The sequence below is a fragment of the Ranitomeya imitator genome, chromosome 4, assembly GCF_032444005.1.
Source record: "Ranitomeya imitator isolate aRanImi1 chromosome 4, aRanImi1.pri, whole genome shotgun sequence".
In the NCBI taxonomy this organism is placed as follows: Eukaryota; Metazoa; Chordata; class Amphibia; order Anura; family Dendrobatidae; genus Ranitomeya; species Ranitomeya imitator.
This window is the reverse complement of record NC_091285.1, coordinates 560,307,045-560,320,206: the sequence shown is the minus strand read 5'-3', so window position 1 is coordinate 560,320,206 and position 13,162 is coordinate 560,307,045.

Here is a 13,162-nt window from a genome sequence, read left to right as displayed (position 1 = left end):
ACCGCCGGCCACAAGAGAGTTCACTCACCCCCAGGTCAAACATTGCTCTACCACTTCCACAGTTATCTCTCACACTTCCACCAATGTTTAGTCTATGCGCTGACATCCTTCCATTCCTGCCACTGACAATACCATTGCGTTGACATGTATGATGGTACTTAACATAGTCAGGGGTAGTGTCCTCTATTTACCAAAGTAAATACTTTGTGCCAAATTAGTAGGTCTGAAACTACGCAGAGGATCCCACCCTTGTACCTAATGATTGCACCCTTTAGTGTTTTCGTTTTGTTTTAATGCGAGACATTCACATTTATTTATTGTTTTGGACTACTAACTGGCAGACACTCATTACAATCGGCCTCCGCTGACCAGACCACTGCTGCCCTTGTACCCCTGGAACCAATTTTAAATTGCCTACAGCCAGTCCAATTTTATTATGTTAGGCCTTCGAAGCCTGTCTGTGGTCCCTCCTTCCACTAGGCCTCCACTGACCAGACCACTGCTGCCCGTGTACCCCTGGAACCAATTATAAAGTGCCTACAGCCATATGTTATTATGTTAGGCCTTAGAAGCCTGTCTGCGGCCCATTCTTTCTACTACTCCTACACAGACCAGACCACTGCTGCCCGTGTACCCCTGGAACCAATTATAAAGTGCCTACAGCCAGCCCAATTTTTTTTTTATGTTAGGCCTTCGAAGCCTGTCTGCGGCCCGTTCTTTCTACTACTCCTACACTGACCTGTCTACTGCTGCCCGTGTACCCCTGGAACCAACTTTAAATTGCCTACAGCCAGTCCAATTTTATTATGTTAGGCCTTCGAAGCCTGTCTGCGGTCCCTCCTTCCACTAGGCCTCCACTGACCAGACCACTGCTGCCCGTGTACCCCTGGAACCAATTATAAAGTGCCTAGAGCCATATGTTATTATGTTAGGCCTTAGAAGCCTGTCTGCGGCCCGTTCTTTCTACTACTCCTACACTGACCAGACCACTGCTGCCCGTGTACCCCTGGAACCAATTTAAATTGCCTACGGCCAGCCCAATTTATTATGTTAGGCCTTCGAAGCCTGTCTGCGTTCCCTCCTTCCACTAGGCCTCCACTGACCAGACCACTGCTGCCCGTGTACCCCTGGAACCAATTTTAAATTGCCTACAGCCATATGTTATTATGTTAGGCTTTAGAAGCCTTTCTGCGGCCCGTTCTTTCTACTACTCCTACACTGACCAGACCACTGCTGCCCGTGTACCCCTGGAACCAATTTTAAATTGCCTACAGCCAGCCCAATTTATTATGTTAGGCCTTCGAAGCCTGTCTGCGGTCCCTCCTTCCACTAGGCCTCCACTGACAAGACCACTGCTGCCCGTGTACCCCTGGAACCAATTATAAAGTGCCTACAGCCATATGTTATTATGTTAGGCCTTCGAAGCCTGTCTGCGGCCCCTCCTTCCACTAGGCCTCCACTGACCAGACCACTGCTGCCCGTGTACCCCTGGAACCAATTATAAAGTTCCTACAGCCATATGTTATTATGTTAGGCCTTAGAAGCCTGTCTGCGGCCCGTTCTTTCTACTACTCCTACACTGACCAGACCACTGCTGCCCGTGTACCCCTGGAACCAATTTTAAATTGCCTACAGCCATCCCAATTTATTATGTTAGGCCTTCGAAGCCTGTCTGCGGTCCCTCCTTCCACTAGGCCTCCACCGACCAAACCACTGCTGCCCGTGTACCCATTGGAACCAATTATAAAGTGCCTACAGCCATATGTTATTATGTTAGGCCTTAGAAGCCTGTCTGCGGCCCGTTCTTTCTACTACTCCTACACTGACCAGACCACTGCTGCCCGTGTACCCCTGGAACCAATTTTAAATTGCCTACAGCCTGCCCAATTTATTATGTTAGGCCTTCGAAGCCTGTCTGCGGTCCCTCCTTCCACTAGGCCTCCACTGACCAGACCACTGCTGCCCGTGTACTCCTGGAACCAATTATAAAGTGCCTAGAGCCATATGTTATTATGTTAGGCCTTAGAAGCCTGTCTGCGGCCCGTTCTTTCTACTACTCCTACACTGACCAGACCAGTGCTGCCCGTGTACCCCTTGAACCAATTTTAAATTGCCTATAGCCAGCCCAATTTATTATGTTAGGCCTTTGAAGCCTGTCTGCGGGCCCTCCTTCCACTAGGCCTCCACTGACCAGACCACTGCTGCCCGTGTACCCCTGGAACCAATTTTAAATTGCCTACAGCCATATGTTATTATGTTAGGCCTTAGAAGCCTGTCTGCGGCCCGTTCTTTCTACTACTCCTACACTGACCAGACTACTGCTGCCCGTGTACCCCTGGAACCAATTTTAAATTGCCTACAGCCAGCCCAATTTATTATGTTAGGCCTTCGAAGCCTGTCTGTGGTCCCTCCTTCCACTAGGCCTCCACTGACGAGACCACTGCTGCCCGTGTACCCCTGGAACCAATTATAAAGTGCCTACAGCCATATGTTATTATGTTAGGCCTTCGAAGCCTGTCTGCGGTCCCTCCTTCCACTAGGCCTCCACTGACCAGACCACTGCTGCCCGTGTACCCCTGGAACCAATTATAAAGTGCCTACAGCCATATGTTATTATGTTAGGCCTTAGAAGCCTGTCTGCGGCCCGTTCTTTCTACTACTCCTACACTGACCAGACCACTGCTGCCCGTGTACCCCTGGAACCAATTTTAAATTGCCTACAGCCATCCCAATTTATTATGTTAGGCCTTCGAAGCCTGTCTGCGGTCCCTCCTTCCACTAGGCCTCCACCGACCAGACCACTGCTGCCCGTGTACCCATTGGAACCAATTATAAAGTGCCTACAGCCATATGTTATTATGATAGGCCTTAGAAGCCTGTCTGCGGCCCGTTCTTTCTACTACTCCTACACTGACCAGACCACTGCTGCCCGTGTACCCCTGGAACCAATTTTAAATTGCCTACAGCCAGCCCAATTTATTATGTTAGGCCTTCGAAGCCTGTCTGCGGTCCCTCCTTCCACTAGGCCTCCACTGACCAGACCGCTGCTGCCCGTGTACCCCTGGAACCAATTTTAAATTGCCTACAGCCATATGTTATTATGTTAGGCCTTAGAAGCCTGTCTGCGGCCCGTTCTTTCTACTACTACTACACTGACCAGACCACTGCTGCCCGTGTACCCCTGAAACCAATTTTAAATTGCCTACAGCCAGCCCAATTTATTATGTTAGGCCTTCGAAGCCTGTCTGCGGTCCCTCCTTCCACTAGGCCTCCACTGACCAGACCACTGCTGCCCGTGTACCCCTGGAACCAATTATAAATTGCCTACAGCCATATGTTGTTATGTTAGGCCTTAGAAGCCTGTCTGCGGCCCGTTCTTTCTACTACTCCTACACTGACCAGACCACTGCTGCCCGTGTACCCCTGGAACCTATTTAAAAGTGCCTACAGCCCAATATTTTTTTATGTTAGGCCTTCGAAGCCTGTCTGCGGCCCGTTCTTTCTACTACTCCTACACTGACCAGACCACTGCTGCCCGTGTACCCCTGGAACCTATTTAAAAGTGCCTACAGCCCAATATTTTTTTATGTTAGGCCTTCGAAGCCTGTCTGCGGTCCCTCCTTCCACTAGGCCTCCACTGACCAGACCACTGCTGCCCGTGTACCCCTGGAACCAATTTTAAATTGCCTACAGCCATATGTTATTATGTTAGGCCTTAGAAGCCTGTCTGCGGCCCGTTCTTTCTACTACTCCTACACTGACCAGACCACTGCTGCCCGTGTACCCCTGGAACCAATTTTAAATTGCCTACAGCCAGCCCAATTTATTATGTTAGGCCTTCGAAGCCTGTCTGCGGTCTCTCCTTCCACTAGGCCTCCACTGACCAGACCACTGCTGCCCGTGTACCCCTGGAACCAATTATAAAGTGCCTACAGCCATATGTTATTATGTTAGGCCTTAGACGCCTGTCTGCGGCCCGTTCTTTCTACTACTCCTACACTGACCAGACCACTGCTGCCCGTGTACCCTTGGAACCAATTTTAAATTGCCTACAGCCAGCCCAATTTATTATATTAGGCCTTCGAAGCCTGTCTGCGGTCCCTCCTTCCACTAGGCCTCCACTGACCAGACCACTGCTGCCCGTGTACCCCTGGAACCAATTATAAAGTGCCTACAGCCATATGTTATTATGTTAGGCCTTCAAAGCCTGTCTGCGGCCCGTTCTTTCTACTACTACTACACTGACCAGTCTACTGCTGCCCGTGTACCCCTGGAACCAATGTTAAAGTGCCTACAGCCCAATATTTTTTATGTTAGGCCTTCGAAGCCTGTCTGCGGCCCGTTCTTTCTACTACTACTACACTGACCAGTCTACTGCTGCCCGTGTACCCCTGGAACCAATGTTAAAGTGCCTACAGCCCAATATTTTTTTATGTTAGGCCTTCGAAGCCTGTCTGCGGCCCGTTCTTTCAACTACTCCTACACTGACCAGACCACTGCTGCCCGTGTACCCCTGGAACCTATTTAAAAGTGCCTACAGCCCAATATTTTTTTATGTTAGGCCTTCGAAGCCTGTCTGCGGCCCGTTCTTTCTACTACTACTACACTGACCAGTCTACTGCTGCCCGTGTACCCCTGGAACCAATGTTAAAGTGCCTACAGCCCAATATTTTTTTATGTTAGGCCTTCAAAGCCTGTCTGCGGCCCGTTCTTTCTACTACTCCTCCACTGACCAGACCACTGCTGCCCGTGTACCCCTGGAACCTATTTTTAATTGCATAGAGCATCCTTTTTTTAATAGTAGGCGTACAAAGTCTGTCTGCGGTCCACTATTGAAATTGTCCTCCACTGCCCAGAGCAATGCTGCCTGTGTACCCCTGTAACCTTTTTTAAGCTGCAGTGAGACACATTTTTGGTTTAAGGCCTACTACCTGTGTCTGTCTGCACCACTCAATACAGCTGTGTTCCTTTGAAAAAAGCTGAGCGTCAATAGTCTTCTTTTCAGCCTCTAGGAATTTTAAAACTGCATTGGGGCTACAACTTTGGTAGGGCCTACTAACAGTGTCTGCCGCTCCTTGCTGTTCTCCTGGTTTCCTGTCCTGAAATTCCATTTTCAGGCTCTCGTTAAGTAGTTGTTAATGTTAGACTGCATTTGGCCTACTAGTTGGGTTGGGGCCTACTATCGGTGTCTGCCACTCCTTGCTGTTCTCCTCCACTGAACAGAACTGTGCCGCCTGTTTACTACTGTTGCCAATTTTGAGCTGCATTTCGACTACTTACTGATTTGGGCCTACTCTCTGTGTCAGCCTCTCATTCCAGTTGTCCTCCACTGCAATGCCCCCTGGTTAGTCCTGTGTTACCAATTTTGAACTGCATTTAGCCCACTTTATTCTTTGGGCCTATATCTGTGTTTCCTCCTCATCCTGCCCATTGCCCAGCCAGTGATAGATGAGTCTGCTGGTACATTGACCCATAACGCAACATTCCCCGTGCACGCTACACAGCAAGATTGTGACCCTGCTGAAAGTCAGGTTCCTCTTCCCGCATACCATACCACCTTACACGGGGACAAAGAGGAAGGTGCAGATGAAAGTGCAGGTTCCTTCATCAGGTGGGGGGAGGAATACTAGTTGGCGACGTCACTGGCACAGGGCCTCTCATAGTACGCAAAAGTGTTGCTGCCGGTAGGAGGCGCCCCCGCCGTGCAAACGCACCGCTGTACTTTGAAGGGCCCTGTGCCAGTGCCAATGCCAACGAGTGGGCCCCCCCTGCTTGCTCAGGATCACAGCACTTGCAAAGTTGAAATACTTACCTCTCCCTGCTCCACTGCCGTGACATCGTCCAGATTTAATGGGCCCACTAATTACTTGAACCAGTCCTACCCCCCACAACTTTAGCCAAATGACCCCCAATTTCAAATGCCTTCCAATTACTATAAGCTAAATTACGATTGACAAGCTTCTGTAACAAGAATGGATGTTTTTGCCATTAAAATGGGCAGTGTAGGTGTTTTCCTGGCCTCCACTCACTGCCGACTATGCTCCCCCATTGACTTGCATTGGGTTTCGTGTTTCGGTCGATACCCGACTTTTCGCGATAATCGGCCGATTCCACTCGACTCGACTTCTAAGATAGTCGGGTTTCGCGAAACACGGCTCGACTCTAAAAAGGTCAAGGTCGCTCAACCCTACTGTGGAGAGCTTTGTGGGTGAGAGAGATGAGTTTATACTGGACCCTGTAGCTAATGGGTAGCCAGTGTAATAACTGGCACAAGATGGAGGCATCGGTGAAGCGGCTGGATAGAAATATGACCCTGGCTGCCGCATTCAAGATGGATTGGAGAGGAGAAAGTTTGGTAAGAGGGAGACCGATCAGAAGAGAGTTGCAGTAGTCCAGACGAGAATGAATAAGAGCGACAGTAAGAGTCTTAGCAGTTTCAAAGGTGAGAAGAGGTCGGATTCTGGAGATGTTTTTAAGATGCAGGTGATAAGAGTGAGTGAGTGATCGGATATAGGAAGTAAAGGAAATTCAGTGTCGAATATGACCACAAGTCAGTGGGCATGCTGCTTGGGAGTTATGGTTGAACCCTCCAGGGTAATTTCAATGTTGGGTAGAGTGGGGTTAATAGAAGGGAGAAGCACAAAAAGTTCCGTTTTGGAGAGATTTAGTTTCAGATAGAGGGAGGACATAATGTTAGAGACAGCAGACAGACAATCATTGGTATTTTGAATTAGGGTAGGGTTGATGTCAGGGGAAGAAGTGTATAATTGGGTGTCGTCAGCATACAGATGACACTGGAACCTAAATCTGCTGATTGTTTGTCCAATAGGGGCAGTGTATAGAGAGAAGAGGAGGGGGCCTAGGACTGAGCCCTGCAGAACACCCGATAGTAAGGGGACGAGGAGAGGAAGAGGAGCCAGCAAAAGATATAGTGAAGGAGCAGTCAGAGAGGTAGGAGGAGAACCAGGAGAGGGCTGTTTCCTTGAGGCTATAGAGCAGAGCATAGTGAGGAGGAGCTGGTGATCCACAGTGTCAAATGCGGCAGAGAGATCCAGGGGAATTAGCAGGGAGTAATGACCTTTTGATTTAGCTGTTATTAGATCATTGGAGACTACAGATGAGCGTATTGATTCCCAGGACTCCAGTCAAACGCCCAGATCAGTGTAACCTGGCAGCTACACAGGAAGCCTATCTTCTGATGTCCCTGGCGAGGCTTTTAAATCGCTGGAGTTGTTGTGACATCATCTGTGAGTCACATCATTCAGCCACGACAAACCAAATGCCACGCAGTGGATGCTAGTAGGTAAAAGATTTGCAGGCCTTCTCTTTGGCTGCCAGATAACCCTGATCTGGACACTAATCAGTCCGCTCATTTCTAAGCAACACTAATACAGAGCCATCCTATATGGGTAGCAATCTGAAGTTCCCATCATGCATTAATGATATCTACTGGAGGCTGTCCACCCTTACCACTGCTGGAAAGCAAGTCTCCACTACATTGCATGCTATTCTACCTCATTGCCGAGTGGCACTCTTCCATAACTCCTAGTGGTAGAAATTTGTATGCATGACTAGCAAACCAAACTATAAGCATCATACTCTGGGCCCATGAATGATAACTGATATTGTGGGAAACTTCTGAAAGGATTTAATTGTTGTATATAGAGAATTTATACTTTTTATTGTAATGAGTCAATGAGAAAGCCAAGCATTTTTCTGACACATGCTACTAGTAGGTCTGGGGGGCATTAAAAAAATTGAACTAGATAGAAAAAGTGATGAATGCAAGGAGAACAGCATGGGGAAGGCCACTGGAAGCATCTGTGACTCCCAGATCACTTTACTCCACTTTAAAGACTTACAATAAAACATTCAAAATCGACAAGAAATTCGAATTTACAGAAAAAAATGTAAAGAAACATTTTTTTTCCTGTATAATGACTTGTATATAAGGCAAAATTTAAAAAGGATTTCAAAAAATAATTTATGTAAACCAAACGTGAATGCTTTATGTCCTTAATGGCCTCGGAAAAAAAAAAAAAAAAGAGAGGAGGTGTGGTACTTCTACACTCATAAAGTCTTTGCAGAAATTGCAAAGCCTGGAAAAAATGATAATTAGGGTCATCCAGTCATCTCTAAAGCCTAGAATGAAACAACTGGAGAGCCTCATTCACATATTGAATAATAAAACAATAAAAACACTTTTTGCAATGTTGTCATCTAGTAGTGTGGAAAACTCTTATCTAATCCAGGGATTGATAGTATCATAGAATCATTGAATGTTAGAGTTGCAAGGGACCTCAAGGGTCATTGCGTCCAACCCCCTGCTCAATGCAGCTCAGGATTCAGTAAACCATCTCAGACAGATGACTGTCCATCTTCTGTTTGAAGACATTCATTGAAGGAACACTCACCAACTCTTGTGACAGCCTCACTGTCAAAAAGTTTTGTCTAATATCTAATCTGCATCTTCTACCTTTTAGTTTCATTCCTTTGCTTCTTGTGTTTCCATCTGAAAGTTAGAATAAGGTTGATCCATCAACACTGTGACATCCCTTCAAATATTTGTAAACAGTTATTAAGTGTCCTTTTATCCTTCTTTTTTGCAAGCTAAACATTCCCACATCCTTTAATCGTTCCTCGTAGCACATAATTTGTTTTCCTCTCACCATCTTGGTAGCTCTTTTCTGTACTTTCTCCAGTTCTTCAATGTATTTTTTAAAATGTGGTGCCCAAAACTGTACAAAGTATTTCAGATGGGGCCTGCCAAGGAGGAGTAGGAGATAATTACTTCACCTGATCTAGATTCTATGCTTCTCTTAATACATCCTAGAACTGGGTTTAACTTTTTGCTGTTGCATAGCTTTGTTGACTCATGTGCAGTCTGTGATCTATTAGTGTTGACTCATGTGCAGTCTGTGATCTATTAGTATACCTTTTTCACACATGCTGTTGCTTAGTTCTGTTCCTCCCCTTCTGTAGATGTAATTTTTATTTTTCTTGCCCAGATGTAGAATCTTGCAATTTTCCCTGTTAAATACCATTCTATTATTTAATGCTAGTTGTTATCTAGATATTTCTGAATCCTTTCTCTGACTTTTCTAGTGTTAGCTATCCCTCCTAGCTTTGTATCTTGTGAAAATTTGATTAGTTTACCTTCAGTTCCTACAACCCCTGGCAAAAATTATGGAATCACCATCCTTGGAGGATATTCATTCAGTTGTTTAATTTTGTAGAAAAAAAGCAGATCACAGACATGGCACAAAACTAAAGTCATTTCAAATGGCAACTTTCTGGCTTCAAGAAACACTAATTCACACACACTACAATGTGGTAGTCAGTAATGGTTACTTTTTTAACCAAGCATAGGGAAAAAAATTATGGAATCACTCAATTCTGAGGAAAAAATTATGGAATCGTGAAAAGCAAACAAACAAAAAACACTTCAAAACATCACTTGTATTTTGTTGCACCACCTCTGGCTTTTATAAAAGCTTGCAGACTCTGAGGTATGGACTTAATTAGTGTCAAGCAGCACTCTTCATCATTCTGGCTCCAAATTTCTCTGATTGCTGTTGCCAGATCAGCTTTGCATTTTGGAGGCTTGTCATGGACCATTTTCTTCAACTTCCACCAAAGATTTTCAATTGGATTGAGAGCAGGACTATTTGCAGGCCATGATATTGACCTTACGTGTCTTTTTTCAAGGAATATTTTCACAGTTTTTGCTCTATAGCAGGATGCATTATCATCTTGAAAAATGATTTCATCATCCCCAAACATCCTTTCAATTGATTGCATAAGAAAAGAGTCCAAAATATCAACATAAACATCTCCCCAGTGCCTTTACCTGACGTGCAGCCCCATGTCATCAATGGCTGTGGAAATTTGCATGTTCTCTTCAGGCAGTCATCTTTATGATGTTCATCCTTCATTTTCGAAGATGACCATGACTTCCGGGTTAGAAGAGAATTAATAGTTATGGGTCCGGAGGTGGCTGATGAGTCCAATCCGAGCCCTGATGGTTCGCCCACATACTTGACATACGAAAGCAGATGTGGTCAGTACACCAGATTCTACTTGTGCCTTGCGTACAGCACGCTTTCTTTTTGCATCACAGATTTTCCTATCTTCAGCTGCACGTGCTCCTGAGGTGATCCTGCCCCGCCAACCTGGACGATCCAGGGCAAGCTCTTCCAATTCATTGGTGTTGACTTCCAGGCTTTTGAGAGACACCTTAAGGCAGTCTTTATAGCGCTTCTTCTGCCCCCCAACTGCTTGCTTTCCTTTGCACAGTTCTCCGTACAGCAGTTGTTTCGGTAGTCGTCAGGCATTCGGACCACATGTCCAGCCCACCTGGCTTGGACTTTCAGCAGGAGTGTGTAAACGCTGCAGAGCTCAGTTTGTTCCAGAATTGCCGTGTCTGGGACATTGTCTTGCCACCTGATGTTGAGGAGTCTGCGGAGGCAACTCATGTGGAAATGAATAAGCTGTTTAGCATGCCGGCTGTACACTGTCAAGGTCTCGCTAGCATAGAGAAGTGTGGTGAGGACCACCGTGCAGAAGATCTTCAGCTTGGTGGTAAAGCTGAGTCCCCTTTGTTCCCAGACGTTCTTACGCAGTCTCCCGAAGGCGGCACTGGCTTTGGCGATTCTGTTATTAACCTCAGCATCTATGGTTACTTCACGGGAAAGTGTGCTGCCTAAGTTGGTGAAGTTATCGACTGCTTTGAGGTTTTGCTCCTTCACCGTGATACGTGGCTCCTTGTACAGTTTTTTTTTATAAATCTCATTGGAACGGCATCAAACAAAAGTTCCAGCATCATCACCTTGCTCAATGCAGATTTGCGATTCATCACTGAATGTGACTTTCATCCAGTCATCCACAGTCCACGATTGCTTTTCCTTAGCCCATTGTATCCTTGTTTTTTCTGTTTAGGTGTTAATGGCTTTTTTTAAGCTTTTTCAGTATCATCTCTATGCTGATGACACCCAGATCTACATCTCTGGACCAGATATCACCACCCTACTAACCTGAATCCCTCAATGTCTATCGGCTATTTCATCGTTTTCTCCGCTAGATTTCTAAAACTTAATAAGGACCAAACAGAATTCATTGTCTTTCCCCCATCTCACTCGACCCCCCCAACGAGCCTATCCATTATAGTAAACGGCTGCCCACTCTCCCCAGTCCCACAAGCTTGCTGTCTTGGGGTAATCCTTGACATTGATCTCTCCTTCAAACCGCATATCCAAGCCCTTTCCACTTCCTGCCACCTTCAACTCAAAAATATTTCACGGATCCGTACATTCCTAAACCAAGAATCTGCAAAAACCCTAGTCCATGCCCTCATCATCTCCCGCCTCAACTACTGTAACCTCCTGCTCTGTGGCCTCCCCTCGAACACTATCACACCCCTCCAATCTATTCTAAAGTCAGCTGCCTGACTAATCCACCTGTCCCCCCGCTATTCCTCAGCCTCTCTCCTCTGTCAATCCCTTCACTGGCTCCCCATTACCCAGAGACTCCAGTACAAAAGCCTAGCCATGACATACAAAGCCATCCACAACCTGACTCCTCCATACATCTGCGACCTCGTCTCCCGGTACTTTCCTGCACGCAACCTCCAATCCTCATAAGATCTCCTTCTCTACTCCCCTCTTATCTCCTCTTCCCACAATCGCATACAAGATTTCTCTCACGCATCACCTCTACTCTGGAACTTTCTACCACAACATATCAGTCTCTCACCTACCATCGAAACCTTCAAAAAGAACCTGAAGACCTACCTCTTCTGGCAAGCCTACAACCTGCAGTAATCACTGATGTCACCGGTGACGTCACCGCTGTGCTTTCCGGCTGGCGCTCACAGTCAGTGCAGAGAAGCACAGCGCCGGGGGACAGACACCGGAATGTAAGTATGTAGTGTTTGTTTTTTTTACGTTTACGCTGGTAACCAGGGTAAACATCGGGTTACTAAGCGCGGCCCTGCGCTTAGTAACCCAATGTTTACCCTGGTTACCAGGGGACTTTGGGATCGTTGGTCACTGAAGAGCTGTCTGTGTGACAGCTCTCCAGCGACCACACAGTGACGCTGCAGTGATCGGGATCGTTGTCTAGATCGCTGCAGCGTCGCTAAATGTGACGGTACCTTTACTGCTGCATTTCCTGCTTCTGCCCTTGAAGTCAGTTCTGGGCAGCGGCGAGCAGACGCTTCTGGGACTAAGTCCTGCTTTTCATGTTCTGAGCATGCCCAGAGTAAGATCTCTCAGTGGAGATCGAGGGTCACATGATCAGATACTGCAGCTAAGGTCATTGGTCCTTCTTGGAAGGTCCTTGTAGGTGCTAGGACTAAGTCCTGCTTTGCACTCTGAGCATGGCCAGGGCAAGATGTCTCAGAGGAGATATGGGGTCATATGCTCAGGTACTGCAGCAACTCCATTGGTCCTTCTTTGAAGGTCCTAAACGTGCTGCAACTATTTAAGGCTTGCATGGCCGCACGGCCATGCGCTAGTATTGACTTGAAAATGTGTGTGTGTAGATGGATTTATGTCGATGGATGAAAGCTCCTATATCATTCCCATTCCTTGTGTTGATGACTGTTCGCAAATGATGGAAGCTATCTAGCGCCTGTCCAAGCCATCAGCACGTAACACACATTACAGCGTCTAATTGGTGTGACCGCCAGTGCAGCGCCATGAGCTTTCTCAGTGCTTTCCTAACCCAAGCCTGGGTGGTTAGTGGCATCCGCCAGTGTGGCACCGCAAGCACCCTCGTGCATCTTAATACAATTATTTCTGTCACTCTGACACCCCAGTAGCGGTGTCGAGCGCATGAGGTCTTTATGAACTCAAATCCTGTGTCTTGGGATTGAGTTCTGAGACTTCTTGCTTGCGCTCTTGGTGCGGTACCGCGGCCCTGTGACGCAACAGGGTCCGCTTCCTTCACACAGGGTGAAGTTAACCCGTGTGTGTATTCACATTGTACCGCCATATCGTCCATCTATACTAGCAGCAGGTTTTCACCTGCACAGTGGACCTCGGACTGCGAACACACCTAATACTATTTCATCTTAAACTTGGTGCATTCCGCCAGTCCTTACAGAATACTAGCGCCAACGGTCTGGCTAGTAAATGGCAGACATTCAGCAATCTTTGCGGTA